Source organism: Fukomys damarensis, unplaced genomic scaffold (assembly GCF_012274545.1).
Source record: "Fukomys damarensis isolate Sample0158 unplaced genomic scaffold, DMR_v1.0_HiC HiC_scaffold_25, whole genome shotgun sequence".
Classification (NCBI taxonomy): domain Eukaryota; kingdom Metazoa; phylum Chordata; class Mammalia; order Rodentia; family Bathyergidae; genus Fukomys; species Fukomys damarensis.
Genome location: NW_022900937.1, coordinates 31,232,922 through 31,259,887, shown reverse-complemented (window position 1 = coordinate 31,259,887; position 26,966 = coordinate 31,232,922).

Genomic DNA, 26,966 nt, shown 5'->3' with positions numbered 1-26,966 from the left:
TCCCCTGAAAAAGTATCATTCAGGATTGAAGACAACAGGGTAATATTTCCATGTATATGAGACTAAAAAATTGTACTATTCGTAGGTTTTACTAAGGGTTTTGTGATGATTAATTGTGATTCGTCAACTAGAGTAGATGAAGAGAGGCCTAGCAGATAGAGGAGTAAAGCTCATTTCTGGGTGTGTCTGTGGGGTGTTTCCAGAGATGACTGGCATGTAGGTGAGCAAATTGAAGGGGGAAGACCCACCTAGTTGTGGGTGGCACCATCCAATAGGCTTGCACCCTGGATGGAATGAAAGAGGAAGTCAGTGTGTATTTGAAAAGCTCCATTCTGCTTGAGCAGGTTTAGCATTTGCTCTCACCATTTCCTGTAGACATCAGACCCCAACTTCTTCACACTTTCAGTGAGTCTTGCACCAGGGGCCTTCCAGGCTTTTAAGTCTTAGACTAGTGCTGAAGCCCTGCACTCTCTGGTTCTGTGCCTTCTAACTGTTTGGACTGAGTAGCTACTAGATCTCCTGGCTTCCCAGTGGACAGACAGCCATTGTGGATGCTTGTGTAATAAATCCCATTGCATGATTATGTACATTTATATTATGTTTTCCTCTGTTTAATACGTTCCTCTAGAGAACCCTAAACAGTACAGGTATTTTTTACAAATGTGCTTCAGGAGGGTGAGGAGAGAATTAAGTAGGGCAAAAATACACAACTGCAAGTAGGCACAGAAACTAGTAAAATATGCCAGAAAATACTGGTTATCAAACTATTTTTACACTAAAATTAAAACTCTAGAAAACAGTAATAGATTAGTTGTGTGAGGTGGCCATTAAAACATGATAAAAGTATGTGTGTTCTGGGAAGAAGAAAAAAAATACACTTTAGACTTACTTTTAAAAATGCAATTAAGAGTTCCCATTTAAATCTCAAGGATAATAAGTGTGAAACTAGAATGATAATTTACAGATTCCCAAATATGCGAAAGGAAAATCATAACTCAGGGAATATAGAAATAGTGATCAATATAAAGTCAATCCAGGAAGTAGAAATAAGAAAGGTTGCTTTATAGGAAACACAAAGGTAGTCCCAGGAGACCTTGGACCCCAGGTTTCCGGGACCCCAGGGGAAGGTGCTAACTGGTGAGGCCCAAGACAGCTAAGCCACGAAAGAGGTCCAAGTTTTGCAGGTCACATGGCTGGGCACAGCACTTTCGCATTACCCAGTCAAGACCCTGGGCTGGGCCTCTCCTTCCAGACTGACTGTCTCAATCACATTCCTTGTCCATGAGACACAACACCTGACACCCACAGTTCAAAGGGGTGTTTACGTGGGCTCATAATTATAATCTATGGTCAGCCAGCTCCAACAGAAATGGCACGGTGGGATGGCCTGCTTCAGAGGAGAGCTGCTCATGCCATGGAGGCAGGAAGCAGAGAAAAGGAAGGAGCTGGCGAGAGAGATTCAGCCTTCCAGGTCACACCTCTCTGTAGCCTACCTCTCACCAGATCCCACCTCCTAACAGCACATGTACCTATGAATTTACCACTGGATGAATCTCCTGCCAGATACGGCATGCTCAGGATAAAAGCACCTTCCAAAAGCCCAACCTGTGCATACATCAGAGTTTTGGGCATCATTCTTGATCCAAACTGTAACACTGACATTCAGCCATATTGGATTCTTGTGCTTTTTCCATGAGGTGAAGTATATTTACCTCTCTTTGCTCAAAAATACTTCAATCAATACGACGAGAGAGTAGTTCTTTGTAAAAAATAATGCAATATGCATGTGCTTAGGAGTATGAACAAGTAAAAAATGCCATTGGTAAACAATATTAGAAATAAAACAAGGCAGAAGAGCAGAAGCTTAAATATCCAACATCCATAGGAAAATGCTTTGGACAACTTTATGCCAATGAATTTGAAAATCTAGATAAAGTTGAATTTTTCCAGAAAAAAATTCTGTAAATATTGAAAAGCAGAAGGAATCTGAGTAAAGCCTTAACTGTTGATAAACTACAGATAATAATGTCTTCTTTAGAAAGCAATGTGAAGTTTATATATTTTTGAGGTGAAATGTATCAAATGATCAGAAAGCAGGTAAACCTTGTGCTAAACAAAATAACTCAGTGTCCCATAGAAAAAAGGAGAAGTTTCCTAACTTGTTTTATAAGTGAATGTAACCTTAGCAACAAATCAAAGAAAATTTTGATCAACTGGTTGCAAATGTAGATTAGCCACTTACCAGTTCAATTATTTAACTATAAGATGACCAAAAAATTGCATATTTTTTGTTACTTTGTATAAGATAATATGACAGCAAATATAACAACAACAATTTTATCAAATTTATTCAACACAAAAATTGACTGGTTGATATGATACCTACTCTAGCAATGCTTGGGATAGTTAGTGTGTAAACAAGTGTGCACCCAAGTGACCACTTGGGGTGAAATGTTAAATGGTTAGGAGTCCTTATTACTATAGTGGCAGATGTAGTGGGTTTGTGTATGTTGTAGGACTAGTTTTATTATCCTTAAGTTGCTGTAATTAGTATATTCATGTCTTAGTAAACAGTGATTACTTCACTGGGGAAGACAGATGTCCCTTAAGGAGCCTAAATGGAAGATTAGTATGTTCATCAATGTTCTATCGCTGGAACAAAATACCTGACATATAATTTAAAGGAGGAGGGATTTATTTTGGATCACGGTATTAGCGGTCTCAGTCCAGGTTAAGCTGGCTGCGTGGCAGAAACGTCACAGTGGAGGGGCAGGGCAGAAGAAATCTGCTCACTTCCTGGCAGCTGAAAGCAGAGAGAGCAGAGAGAGTTAGAGAGATACATCCTCCAAAGGGCTTCCGTAGTTACCCACCATTCTCAACTGGGTCCCACCTCCTCATATCCCACTCCTCTACAAATTCACCAATGGGTCGATCCACTGATGAATTTAGTGCCCTCATAACCAGGTGCCTTCTGAAAGCCCCATCTCTGAACACACAAGATCTAAGGGGGGCATTTTAGATCCAAACCATAACAACTAGCATTTAACCTAGCTTTTGGTAGCCGAGAAGAGATGACTGATCCACGAATTTAAGGATGTGAAGGGTTATTCAGGATAGAAAAGTGCTCTCTGGGCCAGGGAAGTGGCACCACTGTGTCTTAAGAATGTGTAGCAGGCTTGGGTGGTTGCATAGAAAGTGGCTATGTCACCAGTAAGATCAGCCTGGCAGTAGGATTTGGCCATTTCCTAGAAGAGCTCCTGTTGGGGACCAGTCTTCACATAGGACACTGAATGGTTTCTGCCATTCATGCTGCTCTTGTTCCCATTTTCCTTGTTCCCATCACCCCTTGCAACTCCTCTTGCAGGAACAGAGACAATGAAGAGTTTCCTCTTCGGATCTAGAGGACTTGCTTCTGTTCTAGCCTTCACTCTGTCTGCTCTGGCTCTTATGAGTGGAGGACTCTCAACACCTCTTCGCTGCCTGATGGATGGCATGTTGGCAAAGCAGAATCAATTAGTTTAGTCTGACACACAGCTCAGCTGTCTAAGGGAGAGGACCAGAAACAGACCACATGCAGAAGGATGGGACAATGTGAAGTGAAGAACAGGGGTTGGAATAATTCACATCACAGTACAACAGTGGGTCGGCAGGGGCTAGGGAGAGGGCTCTGCTAGTTCACAGCCAGCCCTCAGGCCATGGAATCTGAGGCTTAGCTTTGGGCACAACATATTGTCAGTTTAACAGGTGACCTTGAACCAGTTGCCGAAAGTGTGGAGAAAACACGCACCTCCCGGGGATGGCTAGGAGGATCACACCAACACTTGTTTGAAAAAGTTCTTCACAATCTGCAAGTTGTTGCTGCCATTTAACATCCCAGCTTGGCTGGTTGGGCAGGAAAAACTACAATGAAAAACAAAATCCTGGACTGATTTAAAGCAACATAAAACAAACACGAGTAGAAAACAGGAAACGATGCCAGGCATGAAATATACGTTCCATGTTTAGAACCATTTCCAACAAAGGAATATATATATATATCTATATATCTAACACAGTGACGGGAAAACCTCAGGTAAGGTCTCCTTTCCTCTGTCCTTGCTCTCATCCACCTGGCTTCAGCAGAGGTCACGCTGAGGCTCTGCAAGGATTCATTAGTCCCCCGTCGGGGACTTGCCCTGAGGTTCATGGTTATTAGCCTGGAAGATGAAGAGGTGATGGGAAACGTGATTGGGTTTCCTCAGAATGGTTTCTGCACCTATGGACCAACCCCCACGAAACCATGAAGCCTCTCAGAGATCAGCTACAACCTTAAAACAGTGCCTTTAACCATCTATACAGCTTTGGAAATTGTCTTCTCTGTGCTGTGGTTTATTTATAGGGAAAAAAGTATAGTAGTGGCTAGATGGTCATTCTTGTTGCTTCATATAAAAATACCCTCTTCCACCTTGCTCAGTCTGGAACCAGAATAGGTACCTGGGAAGTGTGTTGCTTACCTGAATTGGGTCAGGTGTGCAGGGGTGTGTGTTACCTTCCAGGCCAGTAACAGAGCCAGTTCCGTTGCCCCTCTTTTCTTCATGGTGCTTGGGTTCATGGCCTAAGCAGCTGTTATTCAAGACAAATTTTGGTTCTGTTGTTTGCAATAAAGGGAAATTCCCAATGCAATGGCATTGAACCATTTGGTGAACTCAACTTCCAGATAACAATGACTGCCACTCCCCGTCCTGACCCTATTCTCAGGAATGTAAGAATGTATCATTCCGTGGCACTCACAAGCTTTGTAATCTGTGTTTCTGTCTATCACTGTCACATGGGCTCACCCACCCTCTGTACTCTGTGATCGCCCAGAGCCAAGTGACAGAAATCTCAGTGTTGGAGAGCTTTCTGACGACCAGTGCATTCACTGTGGTTTCCAACTGCTTGCAAATGCTACTGGTAGCCTTCATCAAATGAATGATGAGAGGAGGACAGACATGCTTTTTGTTTTTACAGTACGAATTGAAAATGGAAGAAAGGATCTTGTCACACAAAAATTGAAGGGAAATTTTGAAATTATCTAGTAAACCAGATGTTGCACAGTTTCATTAAAAATTAGTGAACTAGTCAATCTAATATAGGCATTCATAGATACTAAACACTTTTATTATTGCTTCTCATCTTTCAAGAGTTCAAACTGCTCTGCATTTCTCAAAGAAGGGCTAAGCATGAAGCAAAGAGCAAGAGGCACAGATATGTGTTACAGGGGAGAAGTTTTGTGCATAATCATTTTGGAAATGGGTTATCACCTTCATTGTATAGTCTTGCATATAAATTTAGAAAGACTGACCAAAAATCATTTTCACTGCAGTTTTGAAGGATCTTGAATTAACAACACAGCCTTCTACTTTGATACCACTTTTCGTGTGTTTGGAGAGTTAAACTGTGTGATGAAAATATAATGCTTGGATTGCAAGAAAGACTACAGAAACAAGTCTTAGATGTAGTGAGGGTGCAGGCTGGATGGGGTATACAACGCCTCCTCTTGGGTCTGAGGTATCTCTTTATCCACTGCAAGAGCTTGAAATTTAAGGGAACCTGAACTAGCTCTACTGTTTTATCAGCGGAGGTTCACAAAAGCCCAAATATTCTCCTCTTCTGAAAAATGAAGGTATCGTTGGACCCATCTGGTAGGGCTCAGTGAGATCTCAAAACATTTTGGTATTCAAAAATCCCAGCACATGCATGACCCTTTATAAAGCCTTGTTCGATGATAACCATGACGAACTTTATCCTTCCCATTGTGGCCCTGTATTCTGTACTTGACACTTGGATGATTATTCTGTCCCCAGCTTGACACAATAAAGATGATTAAATTGTTGTGATGTATAAAAAAAAATCTGAGAAAGGTCACCCCAACTAAATAGATAAAGCAAAACACAGTTTGTCTAGTGAGGATGAAATAGCTCCCAACCCCTGTGTGAGAAATGTTGCTAGAATATGAAAACATTTCTCTTTTGCCTTTGTAGTTCAGGAGATATTTGAAAGTGAGATAGAAGAGAAAAATTAAGAAGAGGCACGGTAAACAAGTCATTCAGACAGAACCTTGGCCATTTTCCCACCAAGGACATGAAGAAGGTAATGTCTGTTTCCCGACAGCAGTTGGGCAGAGGGTATTTGGAGGAGAGTTTAGGCCCAAGGAAGTCCAGTTCTTTTGGACAATTTATCATGCTTGTGGAACAGCACTGGCAATAAAACAACTGGGGCAGCTGAAATTGTCTGAGTATGAGTCCAGAGAGAGAGAGCTGGGCAGTCAGCTAGGCAGAGAACTATTCAGAATTCAGATGCCGGTGAAGACCAGCTGTAGACCAGCCCAGGCACAGGGTGGGCAAGACTTGGTGGTCATTCGTAGCCTAGGAGAGAGCTGGCCCTGACACTGATGTAACTCAGGAGAACTCACGTGGCACTACTGTGCATAGCTCCTCCCTGCATAAATAAAATGGAGTGGCTTTCAAACTACCCCTTTCCCTTTAAAAAATTCTTCTGATGCTTCAAGTTGAAGATCGATTCGAGGTAGGGTTAAAGAGGGAGGTAGTGCATGGATTGAGTGTGCTTGGCTGGGGCGGACTAGGTGTCTCAGCTCCTACGGTGTTGGCAGTTTGGGTCCTTGCAGGCTGCTGGCCCGAGTGAGGGCTTAGGTTTCTTGTTGGACATCTGCCACAAATTCCCACAAGTCCTTGCCCTAGTGCTTTTCAGAGAGGAGCCATGTCATAACCCCTTTCCATTTTCAAACCAGAGGAGAGAGTCTCTTAGCACAGTATCCATGGAATGCTCATAGAGTGTCAAGGAGAGAAATCCATCACTGGTTGGAGCAAGTAACATGCCCCACACAGGGCAGGTGCGTGAGTCACACAGGCAGCCAGGAGGGACAGCTCATGGGAGCCAAGCTAGGGTCTATTGACCCAAGCTCGGAGGTATGGTAAAAATACAGTGATGCTTAAAGTTTAAAAATGCATTACTGTAAAAGACACATTGCCACGATTCCCCTGCAAAATCCTTCCCCTCGCTTTGAACACACTCGTCCCATCATCCTCTCCACTTCCTGTAGCAGCTCTGGAGTCCTCTTTCCTGAGGGCCTTTAGTTGTGCTGTCCTGGCTGCATCCATGTCCTGAATGGATTAAAGATGTTTTCCTTTCATGATCAATTTGTCTTTAGAGAAGAGCAGGAAGTCACACGGTGCCAGATCCGGTGACTGAGGTGGATGAGGACACCAAGTCGTATTTTTACAAGCCTGACTTTCCATTGGATAGTGCTTAGCAGCGGCGTTCACATACTTTTGATCACATCTCACATCTCATTCGCAAAAGAAGACTTGAAGTCTGCTGTAGGAAGTGACAAGAATAATTGGATAAGTGGGTTCAATGTAAGGGAAAGGCCTTTGAGAGGGATTCATGGTACATACATTTTAAAATTTAAACGTGAATTGTACATCTTGATCACACGGCACACATATCATTGGATCGTTAATCTCTTCCACCTCAGCCGTGGTGCATAGAAAACTACTGTAGAGATGAGGAACTCCAGCTTCCCAAAAGTGAAGTAATTTGCCCAGGAGTCAGGAGCTAGTGGAAATACGCTTGGGATTCAAATACGGCTCTCTACTCTGTACTCATCTTGTGTCCTCACGCAGCTCTTGCGGGTGTACCCTCCCGAGCCCTGCCTCTCCACTTCCACTTGTCGGAATAGTGGCCACTGGTCCACATTCTGTTCAGGAACACTCCCTTCCCTGAGCCCTGCCTTGGCCATCCGGGTTCTTCTCTGTGGCACTCCACAGCCGCAACACTTCCCAGGGTAGCAGCCGCTTTCTCTTTCTCATCCGGGTTATTCACCAGTCTGTCTCATCGCTGCTTGGCCCTGGATTCCTTGAAGCCAGTGAGTGCCTGCTGTGTTGGAATTTCGGAGTCCATCTTCCACAGTGCCTCCTGTGCACTTAGAAGTATCGATGACATAGATAAGCACATGCCTTTCATTCCTTTCCTGTGTGCTTACTGTTGAAGAGAGATTGCTTATTTTGTCCAGGAGCTCTTGGAAAGCTCTTTACTTATGCTGAACCAGAGCCTGGGCCATTCTGTCGCTGAGTCTGTGCGGTTTGGAGAGGGTGGTAAGCAGCTGCTGAGCTCACAGAGGTGATCTCCATTGCGATTCCTGAGGGCAGGTCCAGAAGTGAGTCCTTGCAAGGGTTTCTCATTGTTGTCCTCTGTGTCCACTTGGCGAGACAGTGATGCTTCCTTCTTGTTATCTAAATGGCACAGCTTTGGATTTTATGGAGGGGACGGGAATGGCCGGTGTGGATGGACCGTGGCCACGATGACCACAACCGAAGTCAGAAGGTAGGGAAAGAACACAAGAGCAAAAAGTGTGGGAGTCAGACTTCTGTGCACTTCTTTCTCTTTGAGCCCTAGATTTTCCACCTGTACACGGAAAGGTTAAAATCCAGATTCCTGCTGGTTCTACCTCTCGGATGAAAGAGCACCATCTGGAGCCTGGTTTATGGCCTCAGACAACCTCAACTATACTCACCTATCAGCCAGGTGCTTGAGAGAGGCATCACATGGTTAAACCAGTGCCTGGGAGTGGTGACATCCCAGGCCAGGTTTCAGGTCTTCTTTACGGGTTCCCATCTGCCCTGTTCTCCCAGGTTTCTTCCCTGACCCCCTGTCCTATGGAATTTAGGATCTGTATGGACACAGAAGCCATAGCTGCCACGTGACTTGTTTCAACCGGTTCCCTCTCTGGTCTCCCCTGAAAGCCCCTTGTTAGCTTCTGCCATCTGTGTTGTGTCTTGTGGCTCAGTGTCCTTGATTGACCTTTGACTGATATGGACCCTCATCTCACAGCTGCACCATCTGTCACATCTTCCACCTCACCAAGGCAGGGGAGGTCTGGAGAGTCCCATATATGCTTAATATCTCATCTGGGCCAAAGCAACAGCTTGTATTTTGTCAGAACTTGTTGGTTTTCATATTGGGAAGAGAAGGGGGCAATTGCAATTTCTTGCTGAGCCTTGCAGGTTCTGCCATGACTCCTCATTCTCATTCTCCAGCTTGAGGTCTACATTATAGTAAACTTTATCTTATTGCTGAATCTCTATGCTTCCAGGCCTCTCAGGCCTTTCCCACCTCTCACTTGGTCTCCAACTCTAAACTGGTTTTTCTCTTTCTAAAAAATCCATTCTGGTTCCATTTTTTAAAAATATAGCAACAGTGACAAAACAAATACATTTACATCTATACCTCATGCTGTGGGTTGTCATGGCTGGAGCACCCCAAGAACTTTACCCTAGGACTAAGGCTTTTTGTATTAGTTAGCTTGCACATTGCTGGGACAAAATACCTGACACTCTCAAATGGGGAGAGGTTTAATTTGGCTCAAGGGCTCAGTCCATGGTTGTCTACCCCAAGGCAGGAGCATCATGGCGGAAGGGTGTGGGGGAGCAGAGCTGCTCAGTTCATGGAGGCCAGGAAGCAGAGCCTGGGAACAGCACCAGAGAGGAAGGGGCAGGGGCCAGGCATAGACCCCAAGGCTGTGCCTCCACAACCACCCAGACATGGCCAGAAGGGTGCCCCACCGATCCCTCAAGAGGATTCCAAGTCAATCAAGTCGACAATTAAGCTCAACCATCAAACCTTCCAAGTTCGGGTGCCACCCCTCCATTCTCATTTTCTTCACCAGTCAATGAACATAAAGTTATTATTTGTCAAATAAACAGAAACATTAGAGTACTTATGGCACTGTTTCTGGTTGACCAGAAGGGGCAGCCTCACCTCTGTCGAGTAAGTGGTCTCCAAGATGTTAATTCTGTCAAATGCCAATTGTCAGCCTTGATTTTTATGAATGTGACATTTGGGCATTAAGATTTGCTCTTTTTCAAGACAGAATTTCTGTCAGAGTAGCCTTACCTTGAGGATCCTAAAGACTCCTTTTTCTTCTCCCCTCCTCTCCTCTCTCTTTCCTTTCTTCTCTTGTCTTCTCTCTTCTCTTTCCCTCCCTCCCATCTTTGCTTCCTTCCTTCCTTCCTCCCTCCTTCCCTCCCTCTCTTTCTTGTAGTGAAGACTGAAGCCATAACCTTCCCACCGAGCTGTATCACCAATCATTTATTACTGTTATTTATTTATTTGGAGATAGGATCTCACTAACTTGTTGAGTTGTCCAGGCAGGCTCAAAGTTTTGATCCTCCTGTCTCAGCCTCCCAAAGTGTTGAGATTGTGGACACGTGACACCACGCATGGCTCTGTTTCCCTTTAAAAGTAATAGCTCCTCCCACTGAAAGCGAATCTTGCAAACATGCGAGCAGAGAAGCTGTATGGGATCAAGACTCCATGCCCCCCACTAGGATTGCCTCTTCATTCCAAAGGGCCACCCACCTGGCCCAGTGGAGCTGCCTTTGGGGTCTGTGAAAGGGTTGCAAGTGCTGAGCCTGCCCTGCTCCCAGGCTCCCCACACCCGGCCGCTCCGCGGAGAGCTGCCTGTCTACTTCCCACACCGCTGGTGCTGAGATCCGGCACCCAAGCTCAAGCAGAAGGGCCCTGTGCTGCCTGCAGTTCTGCAGATTTTGAGTCTCCATGGGGCAAAGGGGAGGGAAGGAGCAGATGGGCGAGCTCTGCTCCCACTTCTCTTCTAAGCGCTGCTCCCAGGCGCAGGTTTCCGCAGTCGGCACAGAACTTGGAGCTGCCTTGAGAAAGCAGCTCTTGGTGAGGCGTTTCTGCTCCTTGACTCACAGGCAGGCCCCTCTGCCTTCCTTTCTTGCCTTCATTCTCTCTGCCCTGGCCTTGCACGCCCCAAATAAAGCTTTAGGTTTCGTTTTCCAGAGGTGCCAGGTCAAGACAGAGGCCTGAGCTGAGCAGGCCACTCGGGTCCATCCTCTCTGCTGCACTGCGGGAGGGGAGCCTTGTTTTAACAGGAGACTCAGTACTTTTGATTTCAGGAAAGTTGCGCTCACCGCCAGATTGAGGATGAGACACAGCAGGCGGGATTTCAAGGCAAATGCTTTTTGTGTCAAAATCAAGATGATGGGCGTCTCACTTTATCCAAACAGACAAACAAACAAATAAGCAAGCTGGATGGATGGTGCACTGGGGACCAGCTACAGCCAGCCCCGAGTTCAGGAATGCACACACAAAGGATGATCTTGCTGGAATCAATCTCCGCAGTTCTGGAAGAAAAAAGATGACGGAAATAGCTCTTTATGGGGCGTGATTGACACGTCCTGGCCAGGCGTTCTTTGTTAATAGAGCAGACAAGAATTGGAAAGTGCTCCCAACTCGCGTGGGCTGATGGGCCTGCAGACAGGCAGCATGGGTGCCCGGAGGACGCTTGCCCTTTCCCAACTCCTCCCGATGACCCAAGCTGTGGGCAGCATTTTCCCTGGGCAGCTGGTCTCCAAACCACGCGGCACACTCATATTACACAGTCGGATCCATCCTAGAAGCAGAAATGCACAGAGTGGCTTGCTGGGGAGCCGTCTGCTTGATTGTCTTTCCCTCCCTCCCTCCCTCCCTCCCTTCCTGTATTCACTCACTGAATCTGGCACTGCGCAGAGGAAACTTCCTGTATGGGAAGGGTTCCATGATGCACTTTTGGACCCTGCAGTCGCTTGTCACTTGTGCTTTAGGATGAGGAGCCAAATGTTTTATTTTATTTCAATTAATTAATCTAAATTCCATTAATTTATATTTAAACACACATGTGACCAGTGGCTACCTTATTGGATGATAGAGCTAAATATTCATTTGTTTAGAAATATTTACTGAATGTCTACTAAGGGCCCTCTTAAAATTGATAAAAATTTGAATGTAAAATTTAACAATGGGCATATATATATATATATATGTATGTTATTTTTTAAAATTTAAAATGATACAAAGGAAATGCCCTAGTTACTTTTCTCGTTGCTGAGACAAAATACCCAGCACTTAAAGTTAATGGAAGAAAGGTTTATTTGGGTCACAGTTTGGAGAAGCTTCAGTCCGTAATTGGCTGGCTCCAAGGCAGGCAGCACGGCAGAGACGTGACGAACACTCCATGGCAGAGCAGACAGGAGGCAGCAGAAGACAAGCAACAACAACAGAGGCAGCAGCAGCAGTGGCTGTAGGAGCCCTCTTTCTGTTCCTTGTACGCCATCTAGGCTACCCACCCTCAGGGAAGGTAGCACTCACTGACCCTCAGGGCAGGTAATCCTTAGGGCACCCTTCATCCTACCATCACACCCTAAATTCCAGTATCACACATCCTAAATCTGGCCACCTCTGAAAAGCACCACCTATGATCACATGAGGCTCTGGAGAGACATCTAGATATGAGCCATAACAGGAAGTAAGCTAGGTTTGCAAATATTTATAATGAATTAACACTTCATTTTGTGAGATATACATACAATTTTTGAGGGGGTGGATATGTATACATCCAGTGGCAGGGTACTATATTTTATTCTTTTATTTATAGTTGTAATGGTTTAAAATCTAATGTCCAAGGTAAAATTAGGTGTCTCTTCATGATAAAGATGTATTTGTTTTGAAACTGGAATTTCAGGCAGAGGGGACACAATGGATTACAGAAAATGGCACAGGAATTTTATGATCTCCATAATGGACATCTTTGAAAAGGCACATTTTCTACATGGGCAGACTAGGAGATAGATTGTAAGGACAACAACAAAAACTAGACATTTTCTGATCAGAATATGCAAGTCACAAATGTTAGTTGTTACTTCATGATTTGTCTCCAAGTACAGATGCCTTTTCCAGCAGACTCACCCATTAGATGATAGCAAGGAAGTCCCAGGAGAAATCACAGGATTCTGCCCCGCAGCAGCCTTAAGCACACTTTGTCTAAATACATAGCATGGAACTCACATAAACCGCAGGCTGTTACACTGCCTGGTGTTCAAGTCTGAGGGGTTATTATACTGGTAGCAGTGACAGGCTTTCGTGTACAAGTGGTCGTGGTAGCATTCTCCTTGACCAAATGTTTTAGATTTTTGGAAATAGCAATTGCCTTTTGGGGACAGAATGTCTTCATCTTACAAGTGTAGATATCTTCAACAAAAGTCAAGTCCTGGGATTATCATACACTAACTGGAAAATGAGATATGTTTTCCCCTTCTTGCTACTGATATCAGCAAGACAACCAAAGTGTCCGCAGGGGCCCCGGGCTTGATGGCCTGGGGTGCATTTAGCCTCCACAATCCTGTGAAGCAGGTAAAAATAGTCTGAAGATGTGGGTGAAAAAAGTGGGCCCCATGCAGGCTCATAGCTTTTTTTGAGGTCACACAGCAAGTCTCTTTTAGGCAAAGAGAGGCTGGTCTGACTCTGGGTCTGTTGTTTTTTTGTTTTGTTTGTTTTTTTAAAAAAATTACATCATGTCTCTTTTAAGGAAGTCATTGCCTTTAATTTCAAATGTCATGATACTGCTTTAGAAAGCAGTGGAGTGAGAGGAAGAAATGAGACAGTAACCCAGTTGATGCCTGCGCATGGTAGGAGTAGGTCATAGAATTTAAATTCAAACCAGGGTGGGAGCATTTGTGTCCAGATGGAATCAGGGGACTACACAGTCGTATTAGAGATGGGTCTGAAGTACTGGCAAGATTTGACAGTAGAACAGAGGGAGTTTGTATGTGTGAAGAGGGTGTCGGGGGGTAGTAGGCAGCCTGAATAATAAGAATGCTTGTCAAGGAATCTGTATTTCTTTGATTTGAAGTTGAGAGAAAGAAGACCAATCTGGGAGGCTGAGGCAGGAGGATTACAACTTCACATCCTGCCTGGGCAATTTAGCAACTTTTGGCAAGACCTTGTCTCAAATTAAAAAAATATAAAAGGGGTGAGGTTGTAGCGCAATGCAAAGACCCTGGGTTCAATCACCAGTACTGAAAAAAAAAATCTGTGACTTAAATGTAACAGTGCTTTGGGGCTGAAAAGAATCCCCGTGTATAGTTAGGAAAAAGGGAATACGTACACTTAGAAAACAGGAAAACATGCTATATCATAGTCTAAAATCCATCAGTTTCTGTGATTCTTTTCCTCCTTGGATGGGAAGAATTAGCTCCCCATTCTCCCCACCACTTCTGACATTTCTAATACAACAGTGGCCACAAGGCATCAGTGGGCCATTTTTGGGGATATCTTGCTGGAGATAGAGGACAGGATGTCATGGGCCGGGTCTTAGTGCTCTCTGTATTCCTAGCTTCAGGCCCAGAGTCAAGGTCGATCATTACATGTTGGATAGAAAAGTTGTCCCCAGAATGATGAATAATCACTAAGGGATAAAAGTAAAGAATTGGTCATTATATGTATTTGAAGGCAAAATAGCTTTGCTTTATAATAGGCTGCCACAGACTCAAATGCTGTGTGTGTGTGTGTGTGTGTGCGTGCATGTGTGTGTCCATTAAGTCACACCTGCATAACCCATCCAGGAGTGTCTGTGTCTGGGTGGGCTATGCAGGCATGACCTTGGGTACTGGGTCAGGTCTCCCACTCCTTCTCAGGAGCTGTTCCTCTGATCTCCTCCCCCTCACCATGAACTAGGTATCTTTGCTCCACCATCCCTTTCCACCTTGTTGTTTATGTGTTAGAACCAGCTGACCATGGACTGAATCCCCTGAAACTGTGACCCAAATTAAATTCTCCTCCTTTAAGTTGTGCGTGTTGGGAGTTATGACCCAGCATGGGAAAGCTGACTAATACCTTCTGTGTGTGTACAGACACACACACACACACATGCACACACACACACACACACAGAGGAGTCTGTGCCAAGTGTGAAAACATATAACTGTATGGCCTAGCTGAGGAGGGCATACTTTTTACTTTATTTTCATTTTTATTTTAAAAAGCTTTCCTAATCAATTAAAAAAAGACACTGAAAGAAGAGCACTAAGGAATACACGACTCAACTCATGCATTCAAATTCTGCACAAGAAGGCAAGCTCCATGAGGGTGAGGATTAAAAAAATATTGTTTTTCTAGCCCTTATAATTGTGCCTCCAGGGAACATACATTAAGTGTTATATGAATTATTTAAAGAATCGAATGACTAAACATACTTCTACCAGCTGAAGTCAGCTTCTAATTAAGCCAGTTCACCACCCTTGTTTTATAAAGTATTCTCTAATATATAAAGCACTCCTTCCCTTAATTTGGGTGGGATCTTTTCCTTTACAGCCCTGTTGCCATTAAAGTCACTGAGTTTTAGCACCAAGACTCTTAGAATGATCTCCTTCTGATTAGCATTGCTTATTTCTATCCATGTTTGTTCTATGTGTTCTAGTACTGCTCACTTTCTTGCAAAGCAATAAACAAATCAAGACCCAAGGAAATACATAAAATAAATATATGAAAACCTAGCTGTGAGCATGTGTAAAAATGAACTCCTTGGTAATCACAATGATTGACTCGAAACTCTGGGGTCTTTGCTTTTTAGCACTGTCCCTTCCATTCTGTTGTTATTAATGCTTAAAATTCATAAATGAACTGAGTATTCTGGTGAGATATAGACCTGGTTTTAGTGCATATCACACATTCTTGTTAAAGCAGTTTTCCATTCAATATGTCATCAAAAATAAATGCTCCAAGAGGGTAGTTGGGCAAGACTGGAGAATTGATGGTATTCAGAGAATTTTTAGGTGTGCTGATAGTATCATGATCATGTTTCTTAAAAATCTTATGTCTTAGATATATACATAGAATAACATATAGAATATAGTGCCTAGGATTTGCTTTCAAATATTTTTTCCATTACGTTTATTGGTACTTTTTAGGTATACAGTACAGTTACATTCATCACTGGGATCTTGTACATTTACATGATATATCTTGGTTCTTATTTTTTCACCATTCCCCTGGCCTCCCTTAGTCCCCTTCACCCTTCCATATTTTAAGACTTTGTTTCCATTTTTTCCTTTTCTCATATTTTTTTCTTTTACCTTCTTTTCTTTCCCCTCCCCCTCCCACTTCCCTTACTCCTTTAAAACCTTTTCTTCCTATTTCACAATATCATTTATACATTTTGAACCTTATTTACACTTTCAGTTTTTCACACCAGAGAAACTATTCAGTATCTACACATGTGTGTCCTATTTATTTCACTTAGGAGTATGGCCTCAATATGCGTTCAAATATTGAAAGAAGACTGGGAGTATTAGATTCAGCGCATTATCCTTTCTTGTAAATATATCTAAATCTTTTCCATTCAAAAAAGTTGTTCAAAGCATCCATTCTGATTTGCACCAAGAACTCTCCCACAGGCCTGATGCACTCAGAGGTGGGGCTCGCGGATCGGGAGGGGTTACAGGGCGACATTGCTGACTTCCGGTTAGGAGGTGGGGCCCTTTTAGAGGAGGGCCATTGGGGTTGCAACCCTGAATGGCTTATCTTCCTCCCTGGCTCCTCCCCTTTCTCTCTACTTTTGGGCCTTGGTGATGGGGGGCCTCTTCTCCAAGCCTGTCTGCCATCCTGTTTCTGCCTTGGAGCTGACTCCGCGCTGTATCCACGAGGCAAAATAAGCCTCTTCTCCTTTAAGTTGTGGGTGTCAGATATTACACCCCAGTGACCAGAAAGTGACCAAGACATTGAAAGCAACACCTTTACATGTACCACCAGTGACCAGAGCATCAACTGTACCTTTCTTTTCTCAGAGTTTAGCAGCTGACGCCTAAGAGAAATCCTAACGACTCAGACCTCATTGAAACCCTCAGTTTGTGAGGTAAGAGACTGAGCTCAGAAATGCTCGTGTTTGAGCAAAGTCAAGTCAGAGTCAAGAGTCTGTGACCTTGAGCTGAGATCTGGAGACTGAGGTGTAGAGACTGAGCTCAGAAATGCTCGTGTTTGAGCAAAGTCAAGTCAGAGTCAAGAGTCTGTGACCTTGAGCTGAGATCTGGAGACTGTGAGGTGGGGTGACTGGGCCCCAGGCACCTATTCTGGGGGAGCAAGACTTGGGAGCCACTTGGATTGGGTGTGGGAGGCAAAGTAGGGCCAGGATGCTTCTGCCTTCCTGAAAGTGGTGATGGAAATATCCCTGGGAGGAAATGATCTCACCCGTGGACCAGACATGAGCTGTGGAATCCTATTTGTAGCTTTTCAGTTCTCCAGATCCAAGCCCCACTGACTTGTGATTTGAGACACAGCTGTGGGTATGGAAAGGGAGAAGGCAGAGGCTGGTGCCGAGGTATCATCAGCAAGTGATGTGATTTACAGGACAGGGGAGAGGAGAAGGGAGTGGGATGTATCCTTATTCCTGGGGCTTGAGTAACGTTGTCTACTCAGAGGAAGATGAGGACTATATGAAAAACTACTGTTTGTGCCAAACTTAAAAGATGGATTACAGTAAAAGACACACTGCCATGAATCCTCCTTGAAATCCCCCCCTTGCTTCCAACACCCTCATCCCATCGTCCTCACCACTTCCTTCAGCAGCTCTGGAGTCCTCTTTCCTGAGGGTCTTTAGCTGCGCTGTCCTGGCTGCCTCCATGTTCTGACTTAATTCAAATATTTCCCTTTTGTGGTCATTGTGACTTTTAGGAAGAACCAGGAGTCACACGGTGCCAGATCTGGTGACTAAGGTGGATGAGGACACAGTGTTGTGTTTTTATGAGCTGCCTTTCCATTGGGTGGTGCTCTGAAACAGCATTCACTGTGTTTTTGATCACACCCCACAGACCCTCAGGAAAGAGGACACCAGAGCCCCTGCAGGAAGTGGCGAGGACGATGGGATGAGCGTGTGCAAAGCATGGGGAGGATTTTGACATGATTCATAGTAATGCATTTTTAACTGTAATAAATTTTTTAAAATTTAAACATTCACTGTATATTTTGCTCAGGCTTACTGTAGATGTGATGCTGGTTGGATAAAATAGGAGACTAAGGCAAAGACAGATGCACAGTTATTGTGCTTCATATAAACAAATTTAATAATTTAGTCAGGCATCATACACTTCAGTTATGTGTACACACTATTGAACTTGCACTTGCTTAAAAATAAATAGTTGCTACTTATCAACAACACAAAATTAAATATTACGTGTACATATGCTAGTAGAATCACAGCTGTGTTTTGCTGCTGTAGATCAGAACACAGCAGGCATTTTTCCACATCATTTCAGTTCTGAGAGGAAAAGAAAAAAACATAGACAAAGCAGGAAAAATGGACAGTAAGGCACATGTTTGCATTCGCTCGGAAGAAACTTTGTTTATAAAATCTAGGAAGAAAATGACAGGCATGGCTGCATCTTCCCTCTTCTGTTGCCCCTAACTACTCATAAAGCTTTAAAGCAAAGGCATTCAGGATTATATCCCAAAAGATTTCCTTAATGTTTAACCAGGACTTCTAGGAGGCCAGTCTGTTTTTTTTTGGGGGGGTGGGTACCAGGGATCAAACTCAGGACCTTGTTCTTATGAGGCAGGCACAGTGCCACTGAGCTACATCCCCAGTCCCAACCTGTATTTTTAACTATGATTTAGTCATTAGAGCATTTGTCTTTGGAGTCTGTGGGACTGGACTGAATTCTAAGGTAGATGGATTATTTGAAGGTGAATTATTTGAAGCTTAATGGTGGTCCTGATGCTATGATGGGAAGATATCATTCCCTTCCAGGTCCTAAAAGCATAAAAGTGCTCTTATTTTAATGATCCCAGTCATTGAACAGTTATTAAAATTCTAGAGGGTCATGATGGCTCCCTTTTGAAACGCGAGGAACGTAGGAGTGCAGGGTCCGTGTGACAGTGTGAATCTCTGCACGTTAGATGTGTGCTCGGTAGACATGTCAACGAAATGCCGTGGGTAAGAGAAATTAATTACTTGTGCAGTCATTTGTATCAGCAGTTGAGGAACTTCATTCCTCTTCCATTACATTTCCGTGAAACCAAATCTTGAGAACAGATCATTAAACGTATCTTATTTTTTTCTTTCTGAGAAGCAGGGACTAATATCAACTGCTAAAAATAAATGTGGGCACCAGGCTAGACGTGCACACCATGCCCAGTCACGATGTGGTTGGAAGTAAGGCAGTCATATAGAGACATTCCTTGAAATATCCATTTCCTTATAAATACAAATAAGAAGAGTTTATTTTTCATGCTTTCATCAGACAGAAACGTCTTTTCCTGTCGTTTATGCTCCAGTGCCTTGAGCCAAATGTGTGTTGCTGCACCCAGTTTGAGCATAGCCAGACTGCCATGGCTGTTTTGTAGCATTAGCAGGAAGCTTCGTTCCAATGATATAATAAAGGCTATAGGTTGTAAATGTTATGTGTAGCAGGCAGAATAACTCCCGAAAGGGATGCCCTTGCCCTCATCGCTGGAACTATAAATATATTTTATCACACAGAAGGACGAAGTTGAGAGACGTGAAAATTTTATAGACCTGAAGATAGGAAGGTTTCCTGGTTTATTGGGAGCGGCCCCCTGTCGTTGTGTGGACCCTACCAGCTAAAGTTTTTCTCAGCGGAAGAGATAAGGCAGAAGGAGAAATCAGAGATTCCAAACATAGGAAGGACTCCATCTGCTGTTGTTGGCCTGAAGAGAGAGGGGGCTGCTAGACAAGGGGTGCCTGCAGGAGCCAAGAGAAGCCCCAACTGACAGCCAGCAGGAAAAGGAGGCCCCAACTCTGTAACCAGAAGGACTGGATTCTGGATTGAGAATGAGGGTGGAAGTGACTTCCCACTGGGAGCCTCCGGATAAGAGCTCAGCTGTCAAGAGCCTGAGCCTTGTGAGAAACGGGCAGAAGAACCAGCCCATGCTGCCTGGACTCCTGCTCTCTAGAACTGGGGAATGACCCGTGGATGTACTAAACCTCCAAATTGGGCTTAATTTCCTACAGCAGTGGTAGAAAATAGCAAACAAAATATTATGGAACTCAGGAAAACCGTGCTTGAAGGGGGGATGCCCTTGAGCAGTAGAAGTGGACAGCTGTCACGGAGATGCAGACCGGGGACACGACATGTGGCCCCCAAATTTGAGAAATGCTGGAAGAGAGTGGGACTCTCCTCAGTGTTGGTTGCATGTGTGTATAAGAAAGTCTCCTCCAAGTCTAGGACTCAAAAGTAGACTGTTTGAATAAGCGTTTCCCATTTTCAGCGCCTTTTAAAAATTTCCACTTATGTTTTCCTTATAAATGTTCACAGTGGGCATATATTTGAATGTGTAATTTAGGTAACCTTTAAGTTAATATATTTAAAAATGGATTCTTTTTTCAAACAATTGAAGTGACAGTGTTCTGAATTTTAAGCAACACTTCAAGTCTGAGCAAACATTTCTTGAATATATGTGTGTATGTATTTGTGTGTGTGTGATGGAAGTATGTTTAATTGATTTATTCACACCAACTAGACATAACTTGTGCCCACGCACAGAGTGAATGAATGGTAAGAAGTCTAGGAACACACTGCCGAGCTGTTTAAGTAGGTCCCTCGGCCCCCCGCCACATTCCTAATAAATACTGTTTAACCTGCACTGTGAACATGAGATAGTCCTGAAGATAGCGGGTGAGGGGTGCACTCTGGACAACTGAAACTACCGAATTCCAGGGCATAATGTTTGCAAAGCCACAGAGGATGTGTGGATGGTTTGTTCAGGTACTAGAGAACCATGGTGAAACTCGCGAGATTCTAGTGAATAGTGTAGGGGAGGCAAGAGCGGCTGGTCTGAAGTGTGACATGGGAAATAAGCTACATTTCAAGGGTCCATTATGCCATTAAAGCTTTTATTTTGGTGCCTAGCAAAGAGGGGATACTAGAATCAGACTTAGGAAAAAAAACTATGGGCCATACTTTCCCTTTTCTGTATGTGTCTAGGAATTTTTGAAATTACGTTGAGCATAATGTTTGTTGGGTTGTTGAGTGTCTTCTTGTGTTATTTCCTATAAGGTTTGTTTGGTTTGCCCTGGGAGGTAGTGTTGCTTACACTGGTGTCTGATCTTTTCAAAGTTTGACTTCAGGTAAGGTAGACTGGGTGTCAAGTATCATTTTATCTAGAGTGACAGATTCTGAGCTCCATTAGATCATTTAAATTCTGCTGCTATCCCTGTCCTGTCCTGTCCTGTCCTGTCCTTTTTCAGTATTGGAGATTGAATAGGGCCTTTGAACTGCATCTGGCTAAATCACTAGGTTTCCAGGCTGGGCTCAAACTTGCAATCCTCTTGTTTTCCTGAGTGCTGTGATTCCAGTTATGCACCACCATGCCAAGCAAGCCATTTTAGTCCTTTGTGCTTTGTACGTGTTACTCAAGTCCTTACTTTTCAGGTGTGAACTTAGAGATGTTTCATCTGATTGCCAAAGTGCTAACAAGATCTCCCAGAACTTCAGTCTTCCCCGGTAGGTTTGCCAGTTAGCATCCTTTATCTGCCTTTGACCTCACCGTGCCAGTCCTCAAGGAGTGTCAGCCTGAGTATGTGCGTTACAGTCCTTGGTGCAGAACTTTCAGCAGACATCTGGGATCTCACACTACCCCCCGAGCAGCTTCACTGCTGTCTCAGCAGCTTTGCACACTTGGCCTCTGACTCCTGAGCTCCCCAGGACCATGATGCACTCTTGTTCCCTCTCTGTGCAGAGTTGGAAAACTGTCCCTGAATAGGTTGAAATGAAGGGTAAAGGCAGGATCTACCTCATGAATTTTACTTCTTTATAGGTCACAGTCATGCACTGCATGTAAACAGTGCCTACAGTCACTTTAAAATGGTTTTATATCAGTTTGTGAATCTTAATTTTGATTGTCTACTCGGATGGCTTGAGACATGCCTAGGGGTCAGGGAAGCACACTTCTGCGTGTATCAAATAGGGTCTGGCCCCTATTTCTTTCCTCTGATTCTTCCCCTACTCTCTGTTTCACAGGTGCCAGAATTGAGCAGCTTTTCTCCATCATGCCCCTCTGCCACGTTTCTGCCTGAGGGCAGCTAACCATGGACTGGATGCTTTGAAACAATGAACCCAAATAAACCTTTTCTCTTTTAAGTTGTGTGCATTGGGTGTTTTGTCCCAGCAAGAGAAAGCTGACAAATACACAGTTAGTCTGCTATGATCAGAAGCTGAAGCCAAAGGTTTGTGAATAGGGTGACAGTGTGAGGAAATTTGTATTTGAACAAAGTAGCAATTATCATACAGAACAGAAACAGAGAATATTCACTGGAAAGATGCTCAGCAGATAGAATTATCTGGCTGATGTGACTGGTTGTGAGGAGGTAGTTCAGAGATGCAATGAGAATGTTAACCAAAAGTTATAGATACAAACGGGGCAGCTCAGAAATAAGAGAAAATTTGATGGAGGAGATGGCAAGAGTGGGAGGAATCTCAGAAATTGGTCCAAATTGCCTTTCTCCTGCTTTTCTGATCATGCCACGTTCATTCAGCGATAATTATACTGTACATGATTGAGTACCTAGGATGTTTCAGAAATAAACATTTTGACTAAAATTATCCAACATTATAAGGAAATCCTTGCATTTTGATTTAGATAGTACATTTCAGAACAGATTCCATTAAGTCATTTTAATTCTTAATAGGCATTCTTCACATATCACTCAAGCTATTTCAGTATTTCCCACTGTAATCCAGTATTTTACCTACACATCTCATTGTAAATATTTTGTTGATGAGTTGCTTTGGTTTCTAAAAAAATCTTGCACATTAGAAGTTTTGCTATGTGGGTTTTTTTTGAGGGGGTTGTTATTTCTATTGAGTTCAATGTTTTTGTTATATTTTATTTGTTCATATTCAGTCAATACTTTATTCTTCGAGCAGTTTAAATAATTTGCTAGGGAGGATTTTTTTTTTTGCTTGCTTGTTTTTTTCCCCCAGTACTAGAGATTGAACTCAAGACCTTCACGCAGGGGTTACCTTCTCAGACCCTTTAAAAATTTTTTTGAGGCCTGATTAAATGAGATATGGGCCCAAATCTGTGACCCCCCTGCCTCAGCCTCTCAGAGCACTAGGATTACAGGTGTAAGCCACCACTCCAGTGACTAATGCATTAAAAAAATTATTGTGCAGAATTTTCACCCTGTTATTTATAGGTTGATTTATTTTTTTTGCTGCTAATATCATTTGGTAATTTGTATTCATGCTGTGGCTAATCTATGAAGCAATGGAAAGCAATCTCAGAATTGACCTATTGTCAAAACCCTTCACCTGCAATAAAATTGCTTTTTCAACTTTCAGGCATTTGATTTATCCTGCTTTTTGCTCTTCCCTTAAATTGGGCTGTGTATCATCTTGTCTTCCTCTAGGAGAGTGTCTCTGGATTTCAATAATTGGTCTGTAGGCTGCAGGATGCCTGCTTTGAATACTGTATGTGTGGGTAATGTGCAGCCCAGACAAATTTTTCATTCAGTTATTACTCTTGGGTGATCTTTCATATACTAACTAGTCTCAAGGTTCCAGGGGAGTTATAAATAGGCATATCTGGAGCAACATAAGATTAGTCAAAGCCGTCTGGCACATTGGCTGTTGTCTCTTGAAAGCACAAGAGGTCAAAATGAACTGAGATTTGAAATTGGTTGGGCTAAAACATCCTGTCTTACTCAGAAATGATTGCTAGATTCTGAGAAGCAGTTTAGTTAAAAATAAATTCTCACCTCTGGAGTTGTAAAGATGATAAGACAGTTTTCTAAAATGGATGCCCTGCAAAAGCAAATTTTAGGGCCACACATGTATTTTCCCCCAGCAATTAATTAAATAAACTAACAAGTCAAAGTAGCCATCAAACCCCTGAACACTTGAACATGGCCTTATTAGCTTTTCCCATGATTAACTTGTTTGAGTGAGTCACATTTTTGAGATTCATCGTTAATAATAACTGATGTATCATTTTAAGTCTTTTGATAACAAAGAGTTGCGTGACATTGGGCTTTACCTTTTTGGTTGTGTTGCCTGTTTCTTGATGTGGCATCCTAGAATATATTTCCTACAATAAAGTAGATCTACTAAAGAAGAAAATCTGATATAAGCCATTTCCCTAACTGAACGTGTTGGTACACACTCATCCAAGAGTGCTGGATTTCATTTATTCTATAGTTGCTCCAAAATAAGGCCATTTGGGAGATGTATTTGTATTAACCAAGTGGTACCTCCAGTGCTGTGCCCTGAATTTACACTTTATTGATACCACTGTGAAATACACCAAAAAGGTCTTGAACTGAAAAGAAAAACGTACAGAGTTCCCTGTCCCCCATATACATTGGTTACTTTACAGTATTACTGTAGACTTTTGACTTCAGTGGAGTTTTTGGCAATTGGCCAATAAGTTCAGGATATTATGTGTTGTATACATCCATCGACAAAAATCTTCAAGAGTGCTGGACTATCTGTTGAAAAGCGAAGCAAGCCAGTCTTTAAATAAACGTGGAAGAAGAATGTCCACTTGAGTGTGGTTCCTGAGCAATACTATGCTCAAGAAATGTCTCCAGGTCTCTTAAACAGCATCACCTCTCTGGCGCAATAGATAACAGATGATGTAGGACAAAAATTCACCCAGGAGAAATAAACGTATGAAGAACTTGCAACTCTTCCTCTCCCCACTTAGCACACCAGTTACGAGTTCCCACATACAAAGGGGTACTTTTAGATTCAGATCTGTGAGCACATTGTACCCAAGGTGGATTTGAGTGAAATCCAATACAGAAAAGTGATCTTACAATCTGGAGCCCCGAAACATGGGGAGAATGTTGTAAATGCTACTTTTCTTTCCAGCACAATCGTATCTTATACAATGAGTTTTTCATCTCAAATTCATTTCTGTTGTCGAAAGGTTACCATCGGTGATGTCCGCCACGCTGTCACCATGGGCAGGCCAAGCTCACCTTCTGCAGTGGCTTCTCTTTTCCTTTGATTTGTGCTCTAGCAGACTCTGCATTTGTGCCTCCTCCCCTCTGCCCGCATGGCCACCCCACCGCCATGTTTACCAAACCCGAGTGATGTGTGAAGAGCCACTTTGCGTTTTCCAGTTCTTTGTCTTCACAGTGGCTCTGCACGTGGGTCCCCCAACAACCCAGTGAAGAGTAGCACCTGGAAGCCAGCAGAGATCCAGCAAAGGGCAGAGGTCCTGTCATCTGCTCGGCCCCACTCTCAGCAGCAAGGCATGTGCTGCTGGCCAGTGGGACAGCACCGAGTCCCATATCCGATCTCTGTGCACCCGGAAAGGGCTGCCTTCCTCCAGTGACTTTTCTTCTTGTTGTGCTCTCTGCTGAAATTTACTTGAACCAACAGCTCAACAACAATGGAGTGTTTTCCTCTTTCCCTAAATGGTTTTTTTCTTCTTACATGGAGAAACTAGGGCTTCACCTTCAATACATTGTTTTTTTCAGTCAAAGACAAATGAAAAGCTTCGCTGGGAAAGGTCACCACTGAGTCCTGGAGGCTAATGTTGCTCCACATCAAGGCCTGGGTATCTGTCACGGAGCCCTGTTGGAACCTTGAGGCCTGGAGTCAAGAGCTAGGAAGCAGCCTGGTGCAGGAGTGGGATCCAAAAGGGAAAAAGGAAAACATGAGAGAACCACTCCCCTTCCAACCTCCCCCGATGCTACTTTAGAATTGTGTATTTTCAAAGTATTTAAAGCTCAGTAGAATGTGTGTAGTTACGCCTTCTCTTTTAACTTGTAGACGTGTAAAGTTGCATTTTAGTGTTTGGATGGAAGTCCGAGGGGTTGGGCCTGGTCCTAGTCCTCCTTGACCATGGACTTGTTTTATTCTGCATGTGTCATTTCTCGCCTCTGTACTTCTGTTTCCGATCAGAAAATTGGAGAGGACAAAGTGCACTGGTGTGCTTGGCAGACGGATGGAACGAACCTCTTGTGCAAGTAACTTGCAAACACCGGAAGAATGGATGCCATGGTCGACGGCTGCAAAGCAGCTCACCGTTGCAGTTTGCAGGGGGAGGCTCAAAGGCAAGGTCGGGGACATTTGCTTTGGATGGGAAAAGAGGACCCAGCTTGTGGGGTGGCTGAGTGTGTGCCCGTGATGTCAGCTGTGAGTTACTCAATGGCTCTCTTCAGTCTTTCTCAGGACGCAGAAGTCAGTGGACCAGAAAGCTTGGTTGATTCCCTCACTGCACAAGATGTGGATATAAACTTTTAGTTGCACTCATGCACTTGCTCCTGTGAGTCAGACCCATGGGTACTGTTCATGTCTTTGGGGTGATGACCTGGGACTCCTACGGAGGAGCCCATGTTCACACTAATTCAGCCGTGTCCTAAAAATTAGGCAAACAGTCAGATGCGGTGGTGCACGCCTGCAGTCCTAGCACTCTGGGAGGCTGCGGCGGGAGGGCTGCAAACCTGAGCCCAGCCTTGGCAACTTAGTGACTTTTGAGCCCCTGTCTCAAAATGAAAAATACAAAAGGGCTGAGGAAGCAGCTCAGAGTGAAGGTTGTGGGTTCAACGTCAAGTACCCTCCTCCTCCCAAAATTAGGAAAGCAACTCTGCATATTAAAAAAGAACCAAAATACGTACAAATTCTATGAAAACATATTAAAAATTCAAAGGACAAGTGGTACAGGAAATATCTGCAGCATAGATGACAGGGGAAATGTTGTTTTTGCACACACAGATCTCTTCCAAGCTGATAAAAAAGACAGAAAAAGAGAAGAGATACTTAAGCAATGTGTAAGAGAAAATACAAATGGCAATACACATGTAACATGATACTCGTTCTTCCTAGTAGTCACATAAACACGAATTAAAGAACCAACAGGACATTATCCGACCATCAGACAGACTGAATACCTGCGGGGCTGGAACGCTACTCTTGGTGAGAACGTATGTTCCTGTATTTCCCTTAAAAATCAGAGCCAAGCTAAAAATACAAGACACTCATACCTAGTAATTCCAGTTTGGAAGTTTAATGGTAAACAGAAGCATAAGATGGAAAGTGAGTGGGAGGTCGATCATGAAGTTCATGTTTTTCCACTTGCCATTGCTTGGTAGCACAGGCAGCTGACATTCACGTGACATTATACAC